Below are 6,019 nucleotides of genomic sequence, written 5' to 3' on the forward strand. Positions count from 1 at the left end.
CAGCAAAAGACAGTGTCTCACTCTTCAACAGACTTGGCAAGTGCCTGAGCAAATACCAGGAATGTTTTCACAAATGTATGCCCTGGGTTTCCAGCGCCGGGCTCTACCTCACTACAAGGAAAACCCTATTCTTCAGGAGAAAGGTACCCACCACATCTTGAAGGAATATGTAAACATTTTTTTTAAACCACCAAGTTAAATTTAACCTATGTAACATACACAGATGACACACTCACTTTTTACATGGGCTGCCAACTGTATTTCAATTTAAATCTTTTCAGAAATACTACTGGAAGAAATCCAAATGTATTTTATCAGAACAGTACATAAAAATTAAACTGAAAAATTAGCCTTCCAAAAGAAAAAATTGATTATAGAAAAAGTAAAGACCATGCCTCTTTTGAAAAAAAGGATTAATATAATTATTATTTAATAAAAAAATCTCACACCCTTTTCTCACTAGCATTGGGTCTAATGAATACAACTCACCTTTGAGGATAAAGCTCTGTTGTAGGTTGGCTATCTAGCTGCAATTTCAAAACTTAAGGGCAATATGCAATATTATAATTTATTTAATTAGAAGAAAATAATTCTCAACATAAATAAAAGAATGACCTATGTGAAAAGGAGAGCCAAGTAAACATTATTCTAGAAAAAGTAAGATTTGCTTCTTAAAATCCTCTTGAGAGTCTTATTACCACAAATTCCTATTATTATGATTTTTTTGAATTCACCTAAATAGTTCTGCATGGCCTACAGGATATAACCAAAGTCTTCTGTGTGGCATATAAAAACCTTCACAGTGCAGTCACTGCTTACTTACCTCTCAAGCCAACCTTTTCACCATTCATCCCTCTGCCTTCCCGCACGTAAAGCTTCAGTCATGCTGAACAACTTGCAGTTCCTCAAACAAGCCATACGTCAGGGCTTTTACTCATGATTTTTTCTCTGCCTAGACATCTTATCCTAGTCTTGACCATCTGGTGAACTTGTATTCATCTCATATTTTAATTGAAATATCATCTCCTCAATGTAAAGCCTCCCAGGGGATGAGGCTACTCTTATTTCTTAAGGGTCTCACTGCATTTTGTACAGTATTTTGTTTCAGTGGTTATATTGTATTGTAATTGTTTCTATGTACATCTTACAACTAGACTACAAGTAACCTGAATCTACAAGTAACAAGACTACAAGTAAAAGAATGAATGGTCTGAGATTTTACCCTATTTACAAGATCATAAGTTCACCCACCAGCCTCATTAATGCTGATGGAAGAAAACAAGTCTCCGGGGTAGGAAGAAGGACAGATTATTACTTATAGCAATAGTAGTAGCCAGCATTTTCTGCAGCAGCTTCCCTTGCCTCAAGCCCCACAAGGGCAACACAAATGGGCTCAGGTCGATGCCCATGGGCTGGATTATAGGAGGGAAATCCTGAGTTTAGAGAACCAAAATAGTTTATATTGGAAAGTAAGCATGCCTGTCCTTTTAAATTTAATTTTTATGTACTGTTCTGATAAAATACATTTATGTTTCCCAGGCTATACACTACTACAAAAATCTTTGGAAAGAGAGTCTAGAACAAAATAATTTAGTTCTTCTGCTTGCAAGATGTGCAGAAACATAAGAGACCAGGAGAATTGTCTCCCAGAAATATTCATGAAAAAGAAAGATATGCATCTAGGGACAGGATTCACCTAATTTCACTTAAATACTTAGAGGGTACCTCCTAAGTTTCAAGGATGTTGGAACTTAAATAAATCCCTTGATTTGCATCACTTTTTATATCTCCCAATAATTACCTTGCATGAGTCTAGATTCCGTTGTAACTGTGGCAGAGATATTTACAGCTCACTGAATATCCATGTACTCCCCATATTTCCCAACACCATGGAAGTTAGGTGGGAAAACTTCTTTAACATTTCTAAGACAGAACAAACAAGAGAGGGCACGAGTTCTCCATTCTCTTTTTTCATTTGATGTAGAAATTATGAAGGTCCTGTACTGACATGCTAGAGTCTGTTACCCTGGGACTCTGAGTGACCATGTGGATCAGAGCTCCTCTGCTCACCAGTGCTAGACATGTAACCTGAATGAGAAATAACATTTTATTGTATTAAGCCACTGATACAATCTGTTTTCACAGCATAATACAGTGTATCTCAAATACTACAGCAGTTCTTTGCCTTAAAAGAGGGCACGTTTCTGAAAAACAAAGACTTTTTTAAATAAAATTTTTAAAATTTAATTAGAATGTCAACTAAATAGCTGAATTTATTTTCTTTAGATTTTATTTTTTATTTTGGCAATTACAGAGTGGCATTCAGTTAACAGAACAACAATTATTTTATATAAGCAGCATCAGAGGCAACTAGAGATTAAACAAATCTACTGACTCCATATGTGGCTAATTTGTGCTGTGCACCAACAAGGACCGACTTTAAATTTCCAGCCAATTTACAACCTCCATACTGTACCAGGCAAGGTTACTGACTATTGAAAATGCCACCAGGACAGGGCTACCTGAAGACACATTTCAGTAGTGTGTTAATGATACAAAAAAAAAAAGACACGGTACAGTTTAAAAACAAATCTTATACAGCCTTACATTTCAATTTTTTTCTTTAAAAGGAGTGAGTTGTGTATGGGGGGAGCGTTAAATGCTTTATAGACAAGACAAAAACTACACTAGAACCAACTTATTCATCCTCCTCCTCTTTATCTTCATCTTCCTCCTCTTTTTCTTGCTTTTCTCAGCCTTGACAACTCCCTTTTTGGCCACAGTAGGCTTTCCTTTAGCTCAGTATGCATCAATATCCTTTTCGTAGTTTTCCTTCAGCCAGCAGCCGTCTTCTCATAATGCTGAGTGTCATCTGCAGCAGTGTCATTCCACATCTCTCCTGGCTCCTTTGTACCAGGGAATAGGCCGGGATGCTCTCCCTTGATTTGGGAGTGATACTCAGAACAAAAGAAGGAAAAATCCTCTTGGGTGCATTGGGATCCTTGAACTTCCCCTTAATAAAGGGGATACAAGTCTTCATTGCTCTGTCGTAACCGGCCTTGTCCAACTTTGCCACGTCTTCAAATTTTCCTTTTTCTTTAGCAGACATGGTCTTCCCCCTCTCTAAGCACTTCTTAGAAACTCTGAGAAGTTGACTGAAGAATCTGTGTGCTTCTTCTCATGCTCGTCCTGGCAAGTTTGCAGAAAGAATGCATGTGATGACTTTTTGCCTCTTGGCTTCCAAGGATCTTCATTGCTCATGTTTAATTATTTTTCCTCAGCGAGCACAGAGTTGCTCAGTGACTGTCTGGCTCGCACTTGCCCTGGTGCTGTCTCTATGGAGCTCAATGTACTGCAATGGCTGTGAAGAACAAAGATTTAATTATTTTGAATTAATTCTAATAGACTCCACTGATAAAATTAAAGAAGTTTCCTTTCATAACTTTCCATATGAAAATACTGATGAAATAGTGATGCAATAAAATGAACTTGTTTTAATATATAATCCCCCCCCCTTTTTTTTTTTTTTTTTTTTAACAGACATCTACCTTCAGTAGGAAGCCAGGGGCATGAGTCTACAGGAGCTGGCAGGGCTGGTGAGGACGGGACACTGAGGACGTCCTCATTCATACACTTGCCAGGAGTCAGAGCCGACTTAACAGAACGTAACAACAACCTTCAATAGTTGTTAACTCTGTAAAAGGTGTTAAAATGCCTAAGAAAAATGTTTCTGTATACTACAAGAGTTCTAATGTGAAATAATGAGCAGTCTGCTTCACCATTTGACTCACAAACTACACAGATAAAGGTCTATGTTTGAATCTATTCATCAACATGTCATTCAATTTTCATTCCCTCATTCACTCAGGCCCCTCAATTAAGAAATAATTCTGTGTGCTTACAGCATAAAGAACTATCAGTTTTATCAGGAATGGATGTTGGAATTTGAGAAATGCATTTTCTGCCATATAGTCAGATTTTTATTTTTATTTTTAACATGTTAACATGGTAAATTATACTTTCTGATTTTCTAACCCTGCATTTCTGGGATAAACATCTCTTGATTATGATGCATTAACTTTCCAATTCATCATTGGATTCCACTTGCTAAAATTTTGCACCTGTGTAATTGTGAGATACTGGTCTTCAGTTTTCTTATGACACCTTTGATGTTGCTTCATTGTCTTCCGGCTTGCATGGCTGCTTCCTACGTGAAATCTGTTGTCGCTGTCATCTTTGTTGCTTAGTATACAATGTGTCTTTTTTTCCTCTGGCTGTTTTAAAGATTTTTTTTCTTTATCACTGGCTTTAAGCAATTTTATTATGCTGTCCTACATTTTTATTTTTCTACTTGGGTTTTGTTGAGTTTGTTTCTAGGTTTTATAGCTTTTATCAAATTTTGAAAAATGTCTTCCAATATTTTTTCTGTGATCCTTCTCACTCATCTTCTTCTAGGACTCCAATTACACATACTCAGGCAGAAGGGGAAAACAGAATTGGGATGCAACCAGAAATCTCTGTCAAATGAATATCCTAAATCAAACAACAGTTCCTGTTAAAACTTTTGCACTGGCTTTATCTTATTTAATTTTACATTTCACAATAAGCACTTGAAATCATATTTGTTTTTCAAACATTAAGAGGTGTAAGTAATATTTCTAAATTTCCTCTTTCAGAGAGACCATGCCTCAGAACCATATCTATTTCAGTATAAATCAGTTTTCAGTAACTAATGAGTTGTTGCCTAACTGCTTGGGTCTCTAATTTCAGACATCTGCTTTTTAAATGGTACTTCCCTCCACCTGGGCAGAGTGTACTGTCACCTTCTTAGGTACTTAGCTGAAACAACTATCCCATTACCATGTGAAGCCATAATACAGTACAATATGTGAAATAGAATTATAACTAGTAAATACAAGAAACACTGAGGAGCACACAATTAGCTCAGTCACAGATGAAAGGAGGTTACAAAAGGGAAATCCTGGGTATGAATCTGAAAGATGCTCACCAGGTAGGGAAGCAGGGAAAGAGTATTTTAGACAGTCATAGAAACATTAGAGAGTCCACCGTCCTGGGTTTACCTGAGAGAGCCTTTCAGTGCTGTGGAAGAACACAATGGAAGAAGCAGGCAGGAGATTAAGGCTGAAAAGGAGGATGTCTTGTACGCCATGACGGGGAGTTGGAATACAACCAGGAGACTGACATGGTCATATTTACATTTCAAAAAAAAAATTACGCTGGTACCTATGTAGAGAAATACTAGACTAGGTAAGGAGATTTGTGGAGAGAACTGTAATCCAGGAAAAATATAATGAAATCTTAGATTAAGGGAGCAAAGAGAAATAAGGTAGGACAGATTCAGCAGATAATTGGCTAATTTTTATTACTTTATGCTAGGCACTGATCTAAATGCCTAACATGTATTAACATATTTCTTTCTTCACATCAGTCCTATAAAGTGGTATGATTTTACACATAAAGAATCTGACATCACATAAATGTGCAACTAGAATTCACAGGTATTCTGACTCTGCGTCCATATTTTTTACCTTAAGAAGCACAATCAACAGATCTTGGAAACTGGATATAGGAACAATACAGATTCTTATCAACACCTAGCAAGTACAGAGTAAAAGGTAATGAATAAGAAAGAAAGAAATGACTAGGTCTTTACCCAACAGAGTGCCATTCCTTGCATTGATTTCATGGGTCCTAAATATGGAATTTTCTATAGGAAATGTCAAGTCCTATAAAAATTTTGGTGTGTATTATTTAAACATTTTTTGAACAGAACACGGCTAGAATGCCATATGCTGAATAGTAAGCTAATTTTGCATACTCTGGAATAGAACCCTCTGGTGCTCAGAACCTCCAGTGAGTCCAACTCTCAACCCAGAACTTTACATATACTCATGAACATTCCCTGATGAAAGGGATAAAAAAAAACCCACCCTTGCTCTCTACTTCTTCTTGTTAGCTCTGACCAACATGTGGCTTCTCTAATTACTAAATAGACCTA

At 36.7% G+C, this 6,019-nt stretch overlaps 1 pseudogene; it reads right to left on the bottom strand.

Moving 5' to 3' along the window:
* Nucleotides 1–2,281: 2,281 nt before the first annotated feature.
* On the bottom strand, nucleotides 2,282–3,321 carry LOC109450189 (high mobility group protein B1 pseudogene; annotated as a pseudogene).
* Nucleotides 3,322–6,019: the final 2,698 nt, after the last annotated feature.

Source organism: Rhinolophus sinicus, chromosome 3, assembly GCF_057876585.1.
Source record: "Rhinolophus sinicus isolate RSI-liver-muscle chromosome 3, RSI-T2T, whole genome shotgun sequence".
Classification (NCBI taxonomy): Eukaryota; Metazoa; Chordata; class Mammalia; order Chiroptera; family Rhinolophidae; genus Rhinolophus; species Rhinolophus sinicus.